Raw genomic sequence first — 23,784 nt, 5'->3', positions numbered from 1 at the left:
GGGGGAGTAGCCATGTATGTGGAAAACGGCATCCCATTTGAGTCAATTGATGTTTCAAAGCACTGCACTGAAAAGGTGTTTGAATGTTGTGCAGGTGTGGTTAAATTTAGTGGAGCTAAGCTTCTAATTGTTGTTATTTATAGATCCCCAGACTCCGATTTCACAACATTTTTGCTAAAGCTAGAGGGGGTTTTTGGTTCACTTTATAGGAAATACAAAAAGTTAGTTATATGTGGTGACTTCAGTATTAATTTTATAAGTGATTGTGCAAGGAAAAGGATGCTGGTAGACCTCCTAAATTCATATAATCTTATGCAAACCGTATTCTTTCCAACGAGAGTGCAAGGGAACAGTAGAACAACCATAGACAACACTTTTGTTCATTCCTCATTACTAGAAGGGCATTCTGTTAGAAAAAAGGTGAATGGCCTTTCAGATCATGATGCACAAATTTTAACTCTGAAAGATTTTTGTACTGCAACACATATTAAATATAGTTATCAACTGTTTAGGAAAGCTGATCCAGTTGCTGTAGAGACATTTGTAAACCTTATCAAGGAACAAGAGTGGCAAGATGTTTATAGTGCTGATACAGTAGACGATAAATGTAATGCTTTCCTCAAGACTTTTCTCGTGCTGTTTGAAAGTTGCTTTCCGTTAGAACGTTTAAAACAGGGTACTAGCACAAACAGGCAGCCCGGGTGGCTGACTAGGGGGATAAGAATATCTTTTAGAACAAAGTAGCAATTATATCAAAACGTTAGAAACAGTCAAAATCTAAATGCAGCAGCCCATTCCAAACAGTATTGTAAGGTGCTTAAAAATGTTATTAGGAAGGCAAAAAGTATGTGGTATGCAGATAGAATAGCTAAGTCTCAGGATAAAATTAAAACCATATGGTCAGTCGTAAAGGAAGTGGCTGGTCTGCAGAGACAGGTCGAGGGTATAGAATCAGTCCGTAATGGGAATGTCCATGTTACTGATAAGTCGTATATATGTACAGTATTTAATAATCACTTTCTGAATATAGCAGGTGAACTAAACAGAAACCTAGTCCCAACAGGGAATCATATAGCGCTCTTAGAAAAAACTGTTCCGAGACTGTTACCTGAAATGCTCCTCCATGATACTGACAAGAGGGAGATTGAGTTAATAATTAAATCACTAAATACCAAGAACTCTCATGGATATGACGGGGTATCTAGTAGAATACTGAAGTATTGTTCTATATATGTTAGCCCAGTACTTAGCCATATCTGTAACTTTTCCTTTAGGAGTGGTCGGTTTCCTGACCGATTAAAGTACTCGGTAGTGAAGTCATTTTATAAAAGGGAGACAGGGATAATGTTAACAATTTTAGACCTATTTCTATGCCAAGTTGCTAAAGTTATCGAGAAGGTTCTATATACAAGGTTACTGGAGCATTTAAATTCACATAATTTGTTGTCAAATGTATAGTTTGGTTTTAGAAATGGTTTAACAACTGAAAATGCTATATTCTCTTTTCTCTGTGAGGTTTTGGACGGATTAAATAAAAGGTTGCGAACGCTAGGTGTTTTCTTTGATTTAACGAAGCCTTTTGACTGTGTTAACCACAAAATATTACTGCAGAAGTTGGACCATTATGGAGTAAGGGGAGTAACTTACAGTTGGTTCGCCTCTTACTTTAAGAACAGAAAGCAGGAGGTAATTCTCCGCAATATTGAGAGTGGTAGTGATGTTCAGTCCCAATGGGGCACTGTTAGGTGGGGCGTTCCCCAAGGGTCGGTTCTGGGGCCACTGTTGTTTCTTATTTATATAAATGATATGCCTTCTAGAATTACAGGTGATTCGAAAATATTTCTGTTTGCTGATGACACCAGCCTGGTAGTGAAGGATCTTGTATGTAATATTGAAACAGTATCAAATAATGTAGTTCATGAAATAAGTTCATGGCTTGTGGAAAATAATTTGATGCTAAATCACAGTAAGACTCAGTTTTTACAGTTTCTAACTCACAATTCAACAAGAACCGATATTTTGATCAGACAGAATAAACATATTATAAGCGAGACGGAACAGTTCAAGTTCCTAGGCGTTCGGATAGATAGTAAGCTGTTGTGGAAAGCCCATGTTCAGGATCTTGTTGAGAAACTAAATGCTGCTTTATTTACCATTAGAACAGTATCTGAAATAAGTGACAGTTCAACACGAAAACTAGTCTACTTCGTATATTTTCATACTCTTATGTCGTATGGTATTATTTTTTGGGGTAATTCTTCTGATTCAAAAAGGGTATTTTTGGCTCAAAAACGGGCTGTTCGAGCTATATGTGGTGTAAGTTCGAGAACCTCTTGTCGACGCCTATTCAACAGTCTGGGAATTATGTCATTGCCCTCACAGTATATATTTTCTTTATTGTCGTTTGTTGTTAGCAACGTTAGCTTATTCCCAAGAGTTAGCAGCTTTCACTCAGTTAATACTAAGCAGGAATCAAATCTGCATGTGGAATGCACTTCCTTGACTCTTGTGCAGAAGGAAGTGCAGTATTCTGCTGCATCAATTTTCTATAAGCTACCACAAGATCTCAAAAATCTTAGCAGTAGCCCAAACACTTTTAAGTCTAAACTGAAGAATTTCCTCATGGCTCACTCCTTCTATACTGTCGAGGAACTCCTGGAAGAGCTGAAAAATTAAGCAAATTCCAGTGTTACATTGTTGATTTTCTTTATTTAAACTTATGACTTGTCGCCTGAATATGTTTCTTATATTTTATTTTATCTGTTTCTACTACCGTGTTATAATTTCATGTATTGACTCGTTCCATGACCATGGAGACTTCTCCTTAATTTGGTCCCACGGAACAATAAATAAATAAATAAATAAAAAATATTTACTTTGAGGATGTGTTGCGACTTACATCAAGAGTTGGTCTAATTAGTTACATTCAGTCTGTCTGTTTGCCTGCTTAGAGTACTGTTTAAGCTAATACGTACTTTTCTGCAGTTATAAGCCAGGTCAAGTTAGTTTGATGACATCAGATTATTAGGCCTAACTTCTAAAATGCCAACTGGAAATTAACTCGCACTTTATTTTACATTGTAGACGTATTTTTGCAACATTTTGACACTATATTAATTAAATTGACCCTTACTCTGTTTTTTCGTGTGTTATTCAACTAGGTCCTGGATACTTGGTGTAAGCATTGTACGTTTTGCGCTGACTGTGTAGTTTTCAGACATTTTAGAATTTCTCAACATCTTAGATGTGAGAAATAATTAATTTACTACTTTGCTGTGTTTTACAAGCGTATCTCTGACTGCAAACTGTTTTTATTGTACATAGCCTTCAGTAGGCCTGTGTCACATCTACTAACAGCAACAGTTGGCAGTGTGTGTAATTTTTCTAGTGAGTAACACAGTGCATTGTCTTTGTCCCTCCTAAAATGGTGCTTGATAACAATTGAAATGCCGAAGTATTTAATCTGAGGGTGTTTTGTGACTTACATCAAGGGTAGCCCTAATTAGTTACTTCCAGTCTGTCTATTTGCTTATTTATCTTAGTGTATTAGCTAACACGTGTTTGTCTGCAGTTATAAGCCTGGTTTTACGACATAAGATTATTATGCCTACATTCTCAAATGCCATCTGCTATTAGCAGTGGAAATCTAGCACTGGGGTTTATACCTTGGAATTTTCGACACTATTTTGGCGAATATGTGAATATGTGCAATTAACTCGTGATTCCCTTTACATTGCAGACTTATGTTTGTAATATTGTGACATCACATTCATTGATTTGAGTCTCATAGCGTTTTTTCTTGTAACAGCCTCAAGCAGGTCCTGGCTACTCGGAGCAAACATAGCGCTTTTTACACTGCCTCCGTATTTTGGAAACATTTTCGAATTTTTCAACATGCTAGACGTGGAAAATAATTAATTTACGAATCTGTTGCGTTTTTTAACCGCGCAACAATCGATTGGTAGCAGTACGAAATCGTGGTACAAAGACTGAGCTTTTACGGTGTAGCCATCTGCTGTTGACAGGAGCAAGCAGGATGTGATACAGTACTTCCTGTAATTCAGATATTCAGGGTGTCTGGGATAGTACTTAACCCCCCAATCGCTCGCGCTTGAGAAAAAACCTAAAACTCCTGATTTTACTGAAATATTTCAGAATGTTTTAAAAATATTGATTAGTTGATCTACCAATGGTTTCTTCGATACCTCTACTTGCAGTGCAGCTGTATTCTTTCAGTCAAATTACAAATAAAACTTTCTGGTAGCGATAGTGTTTGAAGCAGTGCGTTTTGTTAGTTTTTTTCCTCACGTGGGAGTTCAACACTCATGCTCATAAATTAAGGATAATGCTGATACATGGTGAAGCAACGCTCTGGTGGGCGCGACAGATAGATTATATCGCTGGCGCCCATGTGTCAGAGCTGCATAAATGACTTTATAAATTATTTACGTTGTCATAGAGTAAAGACAAAGGAATTAGAACAATGTATAAATGCCTGTATTCCTCCCGTGCCAGCGTCTACAGCAGTTGACCCCATAAGTAGAGAATCTGCAGAAGCAGAATATACAGAGAGAATACCCATGTATGTCGTCGCTTCTCTACGTTTGAACACGATTCAGGGTGAATTTAAGGCTTATAGAAATCAATTACTTGTAACATATTGTAGAACAGAATGAATGGGATATATATATATATATATATATATATATATATATATATATATATATATATATATATCTGTGTGTGTGTGTAAATTTAAAAAAAATACATACAAAAGTGATATTATTTCCCCAGGTCTTTCAATCAAATGTTTCATAGCTGAGTTTGTCCAAAGGAGAACCATGCTACAAATACAGTTATCACACGAGTACTGCTGCATATCGAGTGCCACCATCACGGCTTCTGCTGGGCCACACTGAGTGGTAAGGTGTGCATGCTGAGCAATGATAAGACTCACGCCACTACTGCTGCTGCCACTATGAACACCCACGGTGGGTGGAGTGGTCTGGCAGGGACATACCACCCCCTCCCCCTCCATCTCACCAGCCACTAGTCTTGTCTCTCTGCTGCCACTTCCTCCCAGCCCTACACACAAAGCTTACTGAAACAATGGCCAACGGTCCCCACCACCACGCCACCTCTCAAGTAGAGCTGGCAGCGTGCCTTCGCTGTATCCCTCATTCCTTCTGTAATAACAGTCAGTATTCAGATGTTAACTAAGAGATAATACGACAAGTATAGTCACTGTAGCATTTTGGATAAACGGCTTGAGTCATAAATAAAAAACAATAACCCTAAGCTGTAATGATAAAACACACAATTTTTTAAATATATCTGCAGTGGTCGATAATTCACTCATTCAGTCATATAAGAACGCTGGAAGGGTAAGCATGTCGAAACACACAGCAGGACAGCCTTCACATGAGGAGAATCTGTCCGACGTGAAATTAACGTTATTTAAACTGAATTACAGCCTTAACATCAGCAACAGCAAATTCGTCATTATGGGAAAGATTGTGGATAATGAGCTCCATCTGGTGGGGGTTTTCGAAAATTCCTGATATGGTGTTACCAAAGTCATGTTGTCCATGGATGAGTGGCTGTGTCTGTGCAAGACACCAACGAAAATTGCCTCATTGTTCCATGGAAATGCGGAAATACGGAAATGTGTGCTCTCCGTCTGTGATACTGGGTGATCATAAAATCTCTGCAAGGGACTTCCCACAAATAATTGAGCTGTATAGAGAGAGAAAGTACATCCAGCTACAAAATGACACTTTGAAAACTCTAATGTACACTAGTTACACGTTTTAGTCTGCTCTATACTGGCGATACAGCTGGCAGACGTATGTCCATAGGCTCTATGAGAAAATATTGAGCAATCTGTTGCAGTCAGCATGCAAAATTTTTATCCACCTGAAGAAACTATTGCTCAGTTCATGTTGTGCATCAATACAGCTTAATATGTACGAAGCAACCATGCCAAATGTAGGCACAGAACTATGCTCATATTTCAGTATGTTGATGTATCCTGCTGTATTGAAATGACAATAGATAAAAAACCTATAAAATCCCCTGTATGTTAATTTGACCATATGGTCATCACCATTGCTAAGTAGATCAAACGCCTTCGCCAAAAGAGCCTCATAGTAATTGACTGATCCTGCAGCGACACTGAAAAGAAGAAGAATGGATTTCTAAAACTGGTTCAAATGGCTTTGAGCATTATGGGATTAACTTCTGAGGTCATCAGTCCCCTAGAACTTAGAGCTACTTAAACCCAACTAACCTAAGGACATCACACACAACCATGCCCGAGGCAGGATTCGAACCTGCGACCGTAGTGGTCGCGAGGTTCCAGACTATAGCGTCTAGAACCGCTCGACCACTTAGAATGGATCTCTACTTTCCAATAACATACATTCTATAATTATTGAGACATCTGACTGCAGGAACACTAGTGTCGTTCTATCACTGTTAACACAACCTGAGGGGGTCAATTTCGAACATGTTTATATATTTTCAGGAATATTATTTCAGCTATTAGAGGAGATTTTGCATGGCGTCGACAGAGTACATACCAGACATTCAGCGAAAATGGCAATATTCCACGTCCTGAGAAAGTAAATCCCAAGAGTGTCATCGTATTTGATGATATTGTGAAACTCAGTACCTTCTGCTTGAGCCAGATATATTCCACGATTCCAAAGATTACCTGCAAAACACACAGTATCGCTTTCTTGTCATTGGAGAAGCTAGAAAACTGAATGATGGCTGATATAGACGAAACTTCGAGAAGATTCTGCTTAAAAGATAGTGTACCAGCACGTAGCTGTGTCGGTGTACTATAGGCCATGAACATGCTGGGCGATTTGGGTGACCAAATTATTTCGCTAAAACTGTACAAAATGTTCTTCAAAGCAGTCATAAACAAACTGCACCCTGATGACATGGCACATTGTCATCCGTAAAAACCTCATCGTTGTTTTGGAACATGGAGTCCACGAATGGCTGCAAATGGTCTCCATGTAGCCAAACGTAATCAGGACAGTGTCCATTCCATGCTAAAACAGCCCACACGATTATGAAGCCACTACCAGCTAGCACAGTGTCTTGTTGACAACTTGGGTCCATGGCTTCGTGGGGTCTGTGACACACTCGAATCCTACCATTAGCTCTCGCCAACTGAAATCGGGACTCATCTGAACACGCCACGGTTTTCCCGTCCTCTAGCCCAGGAGAGGTACTGCAGGCGATGTCGTCGTCCTGTTAGTAAAGACACTCGCGTCGGTCGTCTGCTGTCATAGTCCATTAACATCAAATTTCGCTGCAATGTCCTTAAAGATACGTACGTAGTACGTCCCATATTGATTTCTGCAGTTATTTCACGCAGTGTTGCTTGTTTCTCTAGCGCTCACAACTTTACGCTAACGCCGCTGCTCTCGGTCGTTAAGTGAAGGCCGTCAGCCACTGTGTTTGTGGTGAGAGGTAATATCCGAAATGTGTTGTTCTCGTCACACTTTTGACACTGTGGTTCTCAGAATACTGCATTTCCCAATGATTTCCGCAATGGAAGCCCCATGCGTTTAGCTCCAAGTACCCTTCCACATTCAAGGTCTGCTAATTTTCGTCGTGCTGCCATAATCTCATCGGAAACGTTTTCACACGAATCACCTGAGCACAAACGACAGCTTCGTCGTTACTCTGTCCTTTTATAACTTGTGTACACGATAGAACCGCCATCTGTATTTGTGCATATCCCTATCCCCTGATGGCATTAGCGAGTGTCTTTACTAACAGCATGACGACATGGCCTACAGTACCTCTCCTGGGCTAGACGTCGGGAAAACCGTGGCGTGTTCAGATGAGTCCCGATTTCAGTTGGCGAGAGCTAATGGCATTGTCTAGGAATCAACTACAAAAGATGAGAAGTTCAAAAAAAATTTTCAAATTTGTGTGAAATCTTATGGGACTAAACTGCTAAGGTCATCAGTCCCTAAGCTTACACACTATGTAACCTAAATTATCCTAAGGACCAACACACACACCCATGCCCGAGGGAGGACTCGAACCTCCGCCGGGACCAGCCGCACAGTCCATAACTGCAGCGCCTAGACCGCTCGGCTAATCCCGCGTGGCAGATGAGAAGTATTTGAATGACACAATCAACCAACATGAGTTATATGTCGAGGGAAAAATTGATGCAATCAACAGAAGTCTCAATGCACGATTAACAAAACCGGACTGTTTTATAATGCGAACAGTCGAGTTGCACAAATCTCTGATGGGGGACACGAATGAACAAGTCCATCGACAAGAATCTGAGATGGAAGAGTGAAAGAGGAGAACAACCCAACACCACAGCTAGTGCAGAGTATATTAATTATACACTATCTCAAAACCTGTTTATTACGCACTAATGTGTCCGTAAAACGTAAACTCAGCGATGATGTTCAATAAGGCTTACAACTGCTAAAATTAGGACAGTAGGACAGACATCATTCTCTTTCCAGAACGTAACAGAAAGTATTAAATACACTACTGGCCATTAAAATTGTTACACCACGAAGATGACGTGCTACAGACGCGAAATTTAATCGACAGGAAGAAGATGCTGTGATATATGCAAATGATTAACATTTCAGAGCATTCACACAAGACTGGCACCGGTGGCGACACCTACAACGTGCTGACGTGTGGAAAGTTTGCAACCGATTTCTCATACACAAACAACAGTTGACCGGCGTTGCCTGGTGAAACATTGTTGCGATGCCTCGTGTAAAGACTGATAAAGGTACGATTGTAGCCTATCGCGATTGCGATTTATCGTATCGTGACATTGCTGCTCGCGTTGGTCGAGATCAAATGACTGTTAGCATAATATGGAATCGATGGGTTCAAGAGGGTAATACGGAACACCGTGCTGGATCGCAACGGCCTCGTATAACTAGCAGTCGAGATGACGCATCTTATCCGCATGGCTGTAACGGATCGTGCAGCCACGTCTCGATCCCTGAGTCAACAGATGGGGACGTTTGCAAGGCAACAACCATCTGCACGAACAGTTCGACGACGTTTGCAGCAGCGTGGCCTACCAGCTCGAAGACAATTGCCGCGGTTACCCTTGACGCTGCATCACAGACAGGAGCGCCTGCGATGGTGTACTCAACGACGAACCTGGGTGCTCGAATGGGGCGACCGATACGGTCGCAGGTTCGAATCCTGCAATGCATGGATGTGTGTGATGTCCTTAGGTTCGTTAGTTTTAAGTAGTTCTAAGTTCTAGGGGACTGATGAGCTCAGAGGTTTAGTCCCATAATGCTAAGAGCCATTAGAACCATTTTTTCGGATGAATCCAGGTTCTGTTTACAGCATCATGATGGTCGCATCCGTGTCTGGTGACATCGCGGTAAATGCACATTCGAAGCGTGTATTCTTCATCGCCATGCCGGCCTATCACCCCGCGTGATGGTACGGGGTGCCGTTCGTTACGCGTCTCGGTCACCTCTTGTTCGCACTGACGGTACTTTGAACAGTGGACGTTATATTTCAGATGTGTTACGCCCCGTGGCTCTACCCCTCATTCGATCCTTGCGAAACCCTACATTTCAGCAGGATAATGCACGACCGCATGTTGCAGGTCCTGTACGGGCCTTTCTGGATACAGAAAATGTTTGGCTGCTCCCCTGGCCAGCACATTCTCCAGATCTCTCACCAATTGAAAACGTCTGGTCAACGGTGGCCGAGCAGTTGGCTCGTCACAATACGCCAGTCACTACTCTTGATGAACTGTGATATCGTGTTGAATCTGCGTGGGCAGCTGTACCTGTACACGCCATCCAAGCTCTGTTTGACTTCATGCCCAGGCGTATCAAGGCCGTTATTGCGGCCAGAGGTGGTTGTTCTGGGTACTGATTTCTCAGGATCTATGCACCGAAATTGCGTGAAAATGTAATCACATGTCAGTTCTAGTATAATATATTTGTCTAATGAATTCCCGTTTATCATCTGCATTTCTTCTTGGTGTAGCAATTTTAATGACCAGTAGTGTAGCTCTCACGCATGATAGACAGAGAGAAATAGGTAGAAGAGGAAAACAAGAACAAGAAAGAGAAGAGGAGGAAGAAGGATATGCTGTTACTGATTATATTAACCATCACAGTGCTAGTGCAATAGATGCGACTTGCAGGATGAGACCGGATCAGCCATATATGCTTGGACAGAACCCTAAAAGCTAAACCAAGCACATAAAACATGTGAGGGATAGGGAATTTGAGAGAGCACCCGGTTCATTGGAACTAATATTCTTAAAATCATCAAACCCGGCAAGTGCAGTGTTTCCTAAACGATTTACTAGTGAATTCTGAAATACTGCATTTGGCTAACGCACACTGGTGGAACAACACCATCAATGGATGAATAAAACGCCCAAACAGTAGTTGTACGATTCTTCAGAGATGAGTAGTTTATGAGGCGATCATGGGGTAGTAGCACATATGCTGCAGCGTCTGGAGGGAAGTTTTGCGATGATTCAATATCTACAGTGATGATACATATGTCCATAGTTTCAGATTTCACCATCGGATTTTGCTTAGACTAATCGTCACCACTATAGATGGTAATTCGTTAAACTTTTAGGACCTATCATACAACAAAATTCATCACATTCAGAGTAAATAGAGCAAGAGTTATTATCTGTTGCACTTCGAATTAGAATCATTTCTTGTTCAGCATTTATAAAGGCTCATGTATTAGCCTCAAAGAAGAACATTGACATCTTTAGCGGGATACAGACGCTGAAGGGGGCATCTGTGGGTACATCATCGAGCCGTCCTTCTTTTTTGCTGGTCCAGAGTTGATGCGGAGACGTATATTTTGAGGGTTGAAATGATTCCAACATCTCTTGTGTGGTCGAGCTCAATACTATTAAGTTAGTATGTTATTTATTGAACCATGTGTAAGCTGCAGTGCTGTTGGTGACAAAACGATTGCATCCTCCTTTGTGATCATAAGTCTTCTTTCAAAATTTAGGTAAATGTTGCTTGGAAGTATTAACTCGTCTTGATGTTGAATAAGAATTCTTATCTCAGAGTTTTTGTTAAAGATCCTCAACGCAAAAGGCTCGTGCGAGAAATACTCATGGAGAATGATGCGATAATCATATTGAACTGGAATTGTTATATTGAGCGACGTCGGCGCGTAGTTTCAGTCCTATTGCTTTAAGAAACAAGTAAGTCGCTCTTGCTATTGCATTCTTCTTACACATTATACCCATTATGCTGCTTCACATGAAGATGTACTTCAATTTCCTCACCACGTAAATCGACTAGATTCCCATTCTAATCTGTGATATTAAGACAGTCTAATGTTTGAACACAACCTGGAAGGTATATTGGATTGCTAGTCATTTCCGTAATTTTGTAGCCTGGACCCACTGTAGTAAGAAATCCGTAGATTGCGTGAATTATCTATTATTAAGGTATGAATTCGTTGCGATATTACACTCAACACAGATCATAATAACATGTTGAATATCCAATTGTTGATTCGACTTGTAACACTTATATCGATTAGGACTAGGTTTACTTTAAGTAACTGTGTATCTGCAATTTATGAAGTGTGCATTCTATGTTGTTTGAACTCCTTGATGTATGGCAAGAAAATTAGAGTTGTGTATGTGTATATGAAAAATGCAAAAGAATATGTGGAATTTTTAAAGTGTTATAATATGAATATGTTTATGAAAGAAGTATGTTTTTTAAAAGCCGGTTCATGTTTTTGTAACAAGTAAACGCTGTAGGAAAGTCCCTCCGCAACGAGAGTGGCAGGGCTTGATGTAAAAGGTGGGTTTGGTCGTCGACCTGAGCGGCTCCTTTGTGTGAACGACACGCAGTGTGCGGCTAGTCTTAGCACGGTACACCTCGACGGTGCGAAGAGAGGCAATTGGACGCTGCATTAGAAGGAATTTGCCTCGGATGTGGATCTGGCCCTAATATATTGAAAATCCGACACCAAGAAAAGATTTTATAGAGCATTTGCACATCAAGAGCCGTGAGTACAGTTAACTGCCATTTCGCCTGCCACTGACCTTCGCCACTGCTTCACAGACTTCATACATTCAGTTACGTAATATATATTGTCATGGACCTGTTAATTTGTGTGTTGTTTCAATAATAGTCACATAAAACGTCAATTCGTGTTCGAAACCATAACTTCAATCCTGATCACGAACCTACACAGGGTCCTCACCTTAGTGCTGCTAAAACCGAGTATCCTGATTTAAACGAACAATTCTGGCATTCATGTGTTTAAAAGTGATTTTCTGTATAAAGTAAAAGGAGTAGCAAAAGTTAAAGTAAGAGTAAAATTTGGATGCTTTGTTTATGGACTACTCCAAGTGAAATTGTTAAGGTAGGAAGTTTAAGTACAAAAATTTAAAGATCAATCAATAGGAAAGTGAAAACCTTAATTATTTAAAAGATAAAACTATACAAGTTAAGTTTAATAGGTCTTTGCTAAAGTATCTTTAGTTCATTATAAAATATAGTTTTGTAGGATTACAGCGCAAAATTGTGTAAATATGATTGCCAAGAATACTTGCTTCACAGGTGATTAAAGTACAAGAACATATAAATCTTTTATGAACCGATTTGTGGTAGTACTATTAGGAGTGAAGTTATGCACATTTAGTTTTGGTACCCAATATGAATGGTCCCTTTTGAAGTTAATTAAGCCCAGTGATGCATTTTATTACCTTGCAAAGTAATTTAAGTGAACGATTAGCTTTTAGAAATAGTTTTTACTTTTGCAATAATCAAAGAACCTTGGCTAGTGAAACTATACCAGTTTATGGGTCCCTATCATATTGTCCTCCCATTAAGAAAAAAGTGAACTATTACTTTTACTAAGGAAAACTGCTATATGTAGATAAGCTTAAGCAGTGTATTTAAGATGTTATTCATCTTTATTTGAGTTATTTATGTCAATCAAGATATGAGCCCTTTACGTCCAAAATTAGTCCTGCACTTCATGCAGTGATGTTTCAGTATTTTGATTAAGTGATGCTAATGGCTGTGGCCGTCATTAGTATGAGCTCGGTGCAGTTTTACTCCCCATATAATACTTGTGTGTGTGTGTGTGTGTGTGTGTGTGTGTGTGTGTGTGTGTGTGTGTGTGTGTGTGTTATTGGTAACAGCTGGTACACGCAGAACAGAGTGCACTAGGTCAGTTTGTATCCTGTTTGCTATTCAAAGGGAATCTCAACAAAAGTAGCTTTAAGAACTAATATCCAAAATTCTCAAATATATACACTACTGGAAATGGAAAAAAGAACTCATTGACACCGGTGTGTCAGACCCACCATACTTGATCCGGACACTGCGAGAGGGCTGTACAAGCAATGATCACACGCACGGCACAGCGGACACACCAGGAACCGCGGTGTTGGCCGTCGAATGGCGCTAGCTGCGCAGCATTTGTGCACCGCCGCCGTCAGTGTCAGCCAGTTTGCCGTGGCATACGGAGCTCCATCGCAGTCTTTAACACTGGTAGCATGCCGCGACAGCGTGGACGTGAACCGTATGTGCAGTTGACGGACTTTGAGCGAGGGCGTATAGTGGGCATGCGGGAGGCCGGGTGGACGTACCGCCGAATTGCTCAACACGTGGGGCGTGAGGTCTCCACACTACATCGATGTTGTCGCCAGTGGTCGGCGGAAGGTGCACGTGCCCGTCGACCTGGGACCGGACCGCAGCGACGCACGGATGCACGCCAAGACCGTAGGATCCTACGCAGTGCCGTAGGGGACCGCACTGCCACTTCCCAGCAAATTAGGGACACTGTTGCTCCTGGGGTATCGGCGAGGACCATTCGCAACCGTCTCCATGAAGCTGGGCTACGGTCCCGCACACCGTTAGGCCGTCTTCCGCTCACGCCCCAACATCGTGCAGCCCGCCTCCAGTGGTGTCGCGACAGGCGTGAATGGAGGGACGAATGGAGACGTGTCGTCTTCAGCGATGAGAGTCGCTTCTGCCTTGGTGCCAATGATGGTCGTATGCGTGTTTGGCGCCGTGTAGGTGAGCGCCACAATCAGGACTGCATACGACCGAGGCACACAGGGCCAACACCCGGCATCATGGTGTGGGGAGCGATCTCCTACACTGGCCGTACACCACTGGTGATCGTCGAGGGGACACTGAATAGTGCACGGTACATCCAAACCGTCATAGAACCCATCGTTCTACCATTCCTAGACCGGCAAGGGAACTTGCTGTTCCAACAGGACAATGCACGTCCGCATGTATCCCGTGCCACCCAACGTGCTCTAGAAGGTGTAAGTCAACTACCCTGGCCAGCAAGATCTCCGGATCTGTCCCCCATTGAGCATGTTTGGGACTGGATGAAGCGTCGTCTCACGCGGTCTGCACGTCCAGCACGAACGCTGGTCCAACTGAGGCGCCAGGTGGAAATGGCATGGCAAGCCGTTCCACACGACTACATCCAGCATCTCTACGATCGTCTCCATGGGAGAATAGCAGCCTGCATTGCTGCGAAATGTGGATATACACTGTACTAGTGCCGACATTGTGCATGCTCTGTTGCCTGTGTCTATGTGCCTGTGGTTCTGTCAGTGTGATCATGTGATGTATCTGACCCCAGGAATGTGTCAATAAAGTTTCCCCGTCCTGGGACAATGAATTCACGGTGTTCTTATTTCAATTTCCAGGAGTGTATTTCCAAATTAATTTGCGTAATTAGGCTGGCGACCTTTCATTTTTTCATTCACTTATAATTTTACCACTTCTGTTAACTCCTAAAGTTAAGACTCGTTTGGTTTTACTGCCAACTTGACAAAAATCGAAAGTGTAGTCCGATACCCTTTTACACTAGACTCACGCACGGAGAGCTTTGAAATCCTCTCAGAGGGTAAAAGTAGCGTGTTTCACGGCACTTTAGTGCTATAGACTGTTAAATTTTATAATTATGCTCCAACACCTGGCCACTGGAGAAAATCTATTAGTGATCCTATTGGCTCTTCGTGTGTATAGAGTATTCTTTGTTGTATAGTCTTTATCTCTGCTTTAAGGGTATTAATGTTTGCATGTAGCTCAAAGCCTTGTGCAAAACATTCTAGATACACATTCAAATTCAGCATCGTGTGAGCCGAGAGGTATTACCACAGTTTCACGACCTCCTAGATGAAGTTTCTAGTTCTTCTGGGTGACATCAGGTACGCTGTTATTCGTTTGCATAATGATGAATACAATGCTCCACTCCCGCCACCTCCCCCTGTTAAGATCTATTACGGGAAAGTAGTTCACTCTTCATATCAATGAGGGGTTTTTTAAAGTAAAATTGTATGACATCAAATATAAATCTCAGCTGATGTAGTGATGTGCATACTGTTTCTTTTTATGCATTCGCCAGGATAAACGTTAGAGAAAACGGCCACAAAACGGCCACAAAACGGCCACAAAACGGCCACAGAGGTATGAACTGCAGTCTTGGTAGCGTCGAAAATCGTAGAACACCTGATTCATGTCGATAAAGTATAGGCCCAATTCTTCAGCTGGTCTCAAATTACCATACGAGTCAATTGCTTTATTGACAGCTATAGCCACCATTTCTCTATAGTGCCTTTTGACTTCATGTAGTTGCTCCTGAGCGTTTTGTGGATTTTTTACTGTTAGGGCTTTGTTGGTAGCACCATGGCCAAAGGATCGGCTGCTCATAACTTGCAAGGGCCGGAATTAAAAACGGTATGATCCCATCAGATGTCTTAGGTGTTGGTAGAACCACTGGATTTTTACTCAACCTTTTCTTCCTTTCTGCTTCAAAGCACATTTATCCATTACTTCTACAAACTAGTTGCACTTTTAAAACCTTACAGTTTCCTTCTTTTGTGTCGCAATGAGCTGCGCTCATAATTTGTTTGGAAATTATTCAAGCACCCAATTTAAGTTTGGCTTGAGTTGCTTGGTAACTACGAATGTTGCAATATATTGTCCTCTGCCTATGTCCATTCTTTCAGATTTTTGCCTAGCTTTATCGGCTAATATTCGACCTACAACGTGGCGATCTTTATTTTTTATGTAAGCACTATTGTGCTCCCTGTAGGCATGGTCTAGTATATTAATTCACTTGTCGACAAGGGCTAGATCCTTTTTCACCTTTGGTTCAGACTCACAGTAGTTGCAGCCAGATAAATTCAGTTCAAGTAGTAACTTATCTAGAATGCCACCACTACCTCTGACTTGCTTCCTATGTCGTTTGAGATTTATGTTTCCTGTTTATGTAACGAATGGTGAACGTTCATCCAGATGTTTTGCTTTGACGGGAAGCCAGGCTACTTCACTAAACCCTCATTGTCTTGACGTCTAATAACTTGCTTTATGAGAAACAAATGTGGTTCAAAGCTTTTCTGTTATTCCTCTGTGTAACAACTTCTGGCAATTCAGTGGGTAAGACTTCTCAAATGCAGTTTTGTATCTTGAAACAGACACCAAATCACCTGCACTGAATTTCCATTTGCATAGGTCCATCATCTTAATCCACTGTATGCCATATTTAGAAGACCAGTATCATGTACTTCAGTAGGCCTCGTCTTCGTCGTACTTTTGTCTAGTTAAATTATATTGAACATTTTTTTGTAGAAGACTGTAAAACCATTTGTATGACTCCTGAAGATTAAGTATCGTCCACATGCACTTTTTTGTAGTTCTGTTCAAATGTTCCACAATACTCGTTTTCATTTGCGATAATGTCGAGTAGTGGTTTATTTCGTATCGTTTCATTACGGACTTAAAATGTCTGTTGTAAAATTCGCCTCCGTAGTTGTATTGAACATTCTCATAATATCGATTTGTCCCCATCTGCAATACTTATTTGAACACCGACACAACCTCCTTCCCTGTCTCTCCTCAATGGCACGGCCCAGGCGAATTTCGAATGTGTATGTATGACCATTAAATTGTATTTGGATTGTTTACTCGATCATGAAATTGGTTCATATAAACGATATCAGTTTGCTATAAATCATCTAAACCCGTACCTGGATATGTCTTTGGGGGAATGTTTTGCATTGTGGCTTGTGAATCTCATGAATGGCTGTCTCAATGGTCACTTGATAATGTATTCTTCTCAAAACTCTGAAATTATTGGTATGATTCTATTTATTTTTGCTGTATTCCCTGATGCAGCTGATGGTGTGAGCAGACATAGATGCTCCATGGTTTCATTCTAGTCACAGTAATATATATCCTGCAGAGGCAGGGTGTTCAGTCCCTTGTGTTGTGTGTGAATGTCTTCACCTGCGCTATGCATATACCTTTTGAAGCATATTTAATGATATTATTGTATTTCTTACTTTTAGAGTCTTTTATTTGAGCTTCGGGGTCATAGTCTTGCATTAGTCGTACATAATATTTTGGCATTCAAACACTTGCCTCTCTTCCGATAGATACTCGCCACTACTTGAAGGTTTGAAGATTTTTATTGAGTCGTCAGTCTACTGACAGGTTTCATATGACCCACCACAAATTCCTCTTCTGTCCCAGCCATTTCTTCTCAGAGTAGCACCTGCAAGCTACACCCTCAATTATTTATTGGATGTATTCCAATCCATGTCATCCTCTACAGTTCTTACCCACCGCAGCTTCCTCTAGTATCATAGAAGTTTCCTGATGTCTTAACAGGTGTCCTGTCATCTTATCCCTTCTTCTGTTCAGCGTTTTCCATATATTCCTTTCCTTTCGGCGCCGATTCTGCAGAGATCCTCCTCATTCCTTACCTTATCAGCCCACTTAACTTTCAACACTCGGCTATAGTACCACATCAAATGCTTCGATTCTCTTTTGTTCCAGTTTTCTCACAGTCCACGTTTCACTATCATGCAATGCTGTACCCCAAAAGCTCATTCTCAGAAATATCTTCCTCAAATTAAGGCCCATGTTTGATACTAGTAGACTTCTCTTGCCGAGGAATGTCCTTTCCGCCAGTGCTAGTCTGCTTATGTCCTTCTTGCTCCATCCATTATGGGTTATTTTGCTGTCTTCCAGAATGAAATTTTCACTCTGCAGTGGAGTATGGGCTGATATGAAACTTCTGGCATATTAAAGCTGTGTGCCGGACCGAGACTCGAACTCGGGACTTTTGCCTTTCGCGGGCAAGTGCTCTACCGAGGTACTGGCGGAAGTAAAGCTGGTAAAGCTGGGATGACGCGGTGTGAGTCGTGCTTGGGTTAGCTCAGCAGGTAGAACACTTGCCCGTGAAAGGCAAAGGTCCCGAGTTCGAGTCTCGGTCCAGCACACAGTTTTAATCTGCCAGGAAGTTTTTTATTTTGCTGCCTGTTGTTGTTGTGGTCTTCAGCCCAAAAACTTGTTTGCTGCAGCTCTCTATGCTGCTCTATCCTGTGCAAGCCTCTTCACCTCCGAATAACTACTGCAACCTGCAGCCTTCTGAATTAGCTTAATGTATTCATCTCTTGGTCTCCCTCTATGATTTTTACCCCTCACACTTCCCTCCAGTAGTAAATTGGTGATCTCTTTATGCCTCAGAATGTGTCCTACCAACCGATCCCTTCTAGTGAGGTTGTGCCACAAATTTCTCTTCTCCCCAGTTCTGTTCAGTACCTGCTCATTAGTTACATGATCAACCCACATAATCGTCAGAATTCTTCTGTAGCACCACATTTCAAAAGCTTCTATTCTCTTCTTGTCTAAACTGTTTATCGTTCATGTTTCACTTCCATACATGGCCACACTCCAGACAAATATTTTCAGAAAGGGCTTCCTGTCAGATTTATACTCGACGTTAGCAAATTTCTCTTTTTCAGAAACACTTTTCTTGCCATTGCCAGTCTACATTTTATATCCTCCCTACTTCGGCCGTCATCAGTTATTTTGCGTCTCAAATAGCAAAACTTATCCACCACTTCAAGTGTCTCATTTCCTAATCTAATTCCCTCAGCATCACTTGATTGAATTCGAGTACATTCCATTATCCTCGTTTTGCTGCCTAGGTAACAGAATTCCTTAATTTCGTTTATTTCACGATCCCCAATTTTGATGTTAAGTTTTTCGCTGTTGTCATTTTTGCTACTACTCATTATTTTCGTCTTCCTTCTATTTAGTCTCTGTCCATATTCTGTACTCATTAGACTGTTCATTCCATTCAGTTGATGCTGTAATTCTTCTTTCTTTCACTGAGGCTAACAATGCCATCAGCGAATCTTATCTTTCACGTAACGTTCGAAGTTTAATCCCTTTCTTGAAAGTTTCTTTTGTTTCCGTTATTGCATCTTCGATGCGTAGACTGAACAATAGGGGTGGAAGACTACACCCTTTTTAAAACCCTTTTTAATTAGAGTACTTCGTTCTTCATCTTGTGGTATTATTTTTCCATCTTTGCTCTTGTATATATTGTATATTACCCATCTTTCACCCCATCTTACGCCAATTTTTCTGAGGATGTCTTACATCTTGCGCCATTTTACACTGTCGAACGCTTTCCCTAGGTCGACAAATACTATGAATTATTCTTGACTTTTCTTCAGTCTTTCTTCAATTATCAGCTGCGTGTCTGGTTGCGTGTTAAGCTGGTTGTGCGATAATTCTAGTACTTATCTGCTCTTGCTATCTTCGGAATTTTGTTGATCAATGTTCTCTGAAAATCTGATCGTATACCGCCTGTCTCGTGAATTGTGTTTTGCTGTCACTTACCCAGTTGATTTTTGAAATTCAGATGGAATAATATCAATCCCTACTGCCCAATCGATCTGAAGTCACCCAAAGCTCATTTAAACTCTGATTCTAATACTAGATCCCCTATGCCTCCCGTTTCTTTTTTCATCACATCGAGAGACAAATTCTCCCCCTCATAGAGGCCCTCAGTGTTTTCTTTCCACTTATCCGCTCTCTCCTTTGCATTTGGAACATTTCACTCTTCATATTACCGCCCTTGCTGTTAATTTCACTAAAGGTTGTTTTGACTTTTCTGTATGCTGAGTCGGTCCTTACGACAATCATTTCTTTTTCGATTTTTTCACATTTTCCAAGCAGCCATTCTTCCTTAGCTTCCCTGCACTTCCTGTGTATTTCATTCCAAAGTGACTTGTATTTCTGCCTTCCTGAATTTCCCTCAACATTTGTGTTCTTCGTTCTTTCGTCGGTATTTCCCTATTACCCATGATTTCTTCGCAATTACCTTCCTTATGCCTATAGTTTTCTTTCCGACCTCTGGGATTCCCCTTTTTAGAGATGGCCATTCGTCTTCAAATGACCTACCTATTGATCTATTCATTATCGCTGTGTCTATAGCCTCAGAAAACTTCAAGTGCATCTCCTCGTTCCTTAGTACTTCCATGTCCCACTTCTTTGCACATTGATTGTTCCTGACTAGTTTCTTAAGCTTCAGACTACTCTTCATCATTACTAAGCTCAGATCTAGCCTATATCGTGGTACGCCTTACAATCCAACATCTGATCTTGGAATCACTGCCTGGCCATTATGTGATCTAACAGGAATCTTCCCATATCTCCTGGCCTTTTCCAAGTATACCTCCTCCTCTTGTAATTCTTGAATAGAGTATTTAATATTACTAGATGAAATTTATTGGAGAACTCAATTAGTTTTCCTCCTAGCTCTTTCCTATTACCAAGCCCATGTTCTTCCATAACCCATTCTTCTACTCCTTTCCAGCTCCATTCCAATCACCCGTTACTAATACTCTGGAACTAGTGGTGGTGATGGGATGAAGCTTCTTTGCCTATTGCTTGGATAAAGCTAACCATATCTGTTTGTCTGTTGTTGACGTTTTCAATTCCATCATTCATCATCTCACTTTTTCTAGCTACAAGCTGGATAACACTTTTCAGTTGCATTAACATCGCACTGATTGCTTCAGTTTCTCTGTCCACATATAGATCCATGTGTTTCAATGTCTTGAAACGAGTGTACGACACACTTGCGCATTTGCCCGTAGTCTAAAGTGTACTTATATAGTTGTGTATTAGTACACTACCTTTTAAAAAGAATCTCCAGGAAGTTTCGTCTGTGTCGATCTTCACCCAATTTCTTCATTTTATCAATCACCAGAAAGCCATACTGCTTTTGAATGCAGCAATCCCTAAATATACTAACAAATTCATTGAACGTCATGTTAGTACCTACATGTATCAGGTAAATATGTTTTAAATTCATATTGTCCAGTTTGGAAGTGATAGTAAGATTCACATTATACCTCATCAACTGTTTTCGAATCGTGGAATATCTTTGGCTCAAATACATGACATCACCTTTCATACGATGACCAAAACGAAAATATTGTCTGATCCTGGTCTTTCCCTACCACATCATGAAATATGGACACAATGTTTGAATTCGTTTTCTTAAGTTGTGAAATATGACTGCTTTTGCTAAATGTCTGGTAGGTTTTTCCATCAACACCATCTCCTGTAATAGCTGGCATTTTGGTTGAAATAGAGTTTTATATACACTCCTGGAAATTGAAATAAGAACACCGTGAATTCATTGTCCCAGGAAGGGGAAACTTTATTGACACATTCCTGGGGTCAGATACATCACATGATCACACTGACAGAACCACAGGCACATAGACACAGGCAACAGAGCATGCACAATGTCGGCACTAGTACAGTGTATATCCACCTTTCGCAGCAATGCAGGCTGCTATTCTCCCATGGAGACGATCGTAGAGATGCTGGATGTAGTCCTGTGGAACGGCTTGCCATGCCATTTCCACCTGGCGCCTCAGTTGGACCAGCGTTCGTGCTGGACGTGCAGACCGCGTGAGACGACGCTTCATCCAGTCCCAAACATGCTCAATGGGGGACAGATCCGGAGATCTTGCTGGCCAGGGTAGTTGACTTACACCTTCTAGAGCACGTTGGGTGGCACGGGATACATGCGGACGTGCATTGTCCTGTTGGAACAGCAAGTTCCCTTGCCGGTCTAGGAATGGTAGAACGATGGGTTCGATGACGGTTTGGATGTACCGTGCGCTATTCAGTGTCCCCTCGACGATCACCAGTGGTGTACGGCCAGTGTAGGAGATCGCTCCCCACACCATGATGCCGGGTGTTGGCCCTGTGTGCCTCGGTCGTATGCAGTCCTGATTGTGGCGCTCACCTGCACGGCGCCAAACACGCATACGACCATCATTGGCACCAAGGCAGAAGCGACTCTCATCGCTGAAGACGACACGTCTCCATTCGTCCCTCCATTCACGCCTGTCGCGACACCACTGGAGGCGGGCTGCACGATGTTGGGGCGTGAGCGGAAGACGGCCTAACGGTGTGCGGGACCGTAGCCCAGCTTCATGGAGACGGTTGCGAATGGTCCTCGCCGATACCCCAGGAGCAACAGTGTCCCTAATTTGCTGGGAAGTGGCGGTGCGGTCCCCTACGGCACTGCGTAGGATCCTACGGTCTTGGCGTGCATCCGTGCGTCGCTGCGGTCCGGTCCCAGGTCGACGGGCACGTGCACCTTCCGCCGACCACTGGCGACAACATCGATGTACTGTGGAGAGCTCACGCCCCACGTGTTGAGCAATTCGGCGGTACGTCCACCCGGCCTCCCGCATGCCCACTATACGGCCTCGCTCAAAGTCCGTCAACTGCACATACGGTTCACGTCCACGCTGTCGCGGCATGCTACCAGTGTTAAAGACTGCGATGGAGCTCCGTATGCCACGGCAAACTGGCTGACACTGACGGCGGCGGTGCACAAATGCTGCGCAGCTAGCGCCATTCGACGGCCAACACCGCGGTTTCTGGTGTGTCCGCTGTGCCGTGCGTGTGATCATTGCTTGTACAGCCCTCTCGCAGTGTCCGGAGCAAGTATGGTGGGTCTGACACACCGGTGTCAATGTGTTCTTTTTTCCATTTCCAGGAGTGTATATATATATCCTCAAAGTGAGTCCCCTCAGGGTGTGTTAACAGTGAGAGAACAAGATTAGTCTTCCTAAAGTCAGAAGACCCATCAATCAAAGCACATATATTATCAGCAGGCAGTAGTGAGCCATTCCTCATCTTCTCTCAGTTTCCAGAAACATTGCAGAACCAATCAGTTGTTACTAGACTCTTCTGATAGGACTGTTTCATCCAGTCTTTCATGGAGATGACTATACAGTTACATTAGGTACACTTTTTTGTTTGTAAATACTTATATATAGCAGGGTATATGAGTGTGCTGAAGTAAGATTGTAGTTCTACACCGAAATTTAATTCATAAATTTTCTCTCTGTCCTGCATAGATGTGCAACATGAATCGTAGAGTTGAGTAATGGTTTCATCTGATTGCTGAGGAGTTTTTCACACTATCTCCACCAGTTTGATCCACTTTCTCTCCTATAGCCTGCCAACTTTGCTGATAATCTAGAGGATGTTGAATTAAATGACTGGACAAAATTAAGTTCTTAAAAGTATGATCCTGTAGATGAGTGTACTCTCTTTCGATAAATAGTTTGAATTTTTATTGGAAGTGTCCTGTTCTGATAGTATGATTACCTATTATGACTGAGGGGAATGGAGTGTTTCCATGGAATAAAGCTGCAATGTACATTGAGAAATTACATAGATGATTCCACTCATTTAGGGATAATATTACCTCACTGTCACTATATCACAGGTTTTTGAGTACCACCATTGAATACAGCACACGAACCTGTGCCATCGCTGTGCTAACAGCACTCTTGTTTATGTTGTAAAAAACAGTAAACAATATTATTTGTGATGATGGGGTTAGCTTTTGAAAGTTCTCATGTGA

At 41.9% G+C, this 23,784-nt stretch overlaps 1 protein-coding gene and 1 long non-coding RNA gene across 2 annotated transcripts in view; both read left to right on the top strand.

The window, feature by feature from the left end:
* The window catches only part of LOC126248811 (ras-related protein Rab-3), an 831,249-nt gene that overhangs the window by 232,676 nt on the left and 574,789 nt on the right, over positions 1 to 23,784 (top strand). The window lies entirely within an intron of this gene.
* LOC126248812 (uncharacterized) overlaps positions 1 to 23,784 on the top strand; it is a 98,517-nt gene that overhangs the window by 972 nt on the left and 73,761 nt on the right. The gene's annotated exons all lie outside the window — the stretch shown is intronic.

Source organism: Schistocerca nitens, chromosome 3, assembly GCF_023898315.1.
Source record: "Schistocerca nitens isolate TAMUIC-IGC-003100 chromosome 3, iqSchNite1.1, whole genome shotgun sequence".
NCBI classification, from domain to species: domain Eukaryota; kingdom Metazoa; phylum Arthropoda; class Insecta; order Orthoptera; family Acrididae; genus Schistocerca; species Schistocerca nitens.
This window is presented reverse-complemented; position numbering and strand designations above follow the sequence as displayed.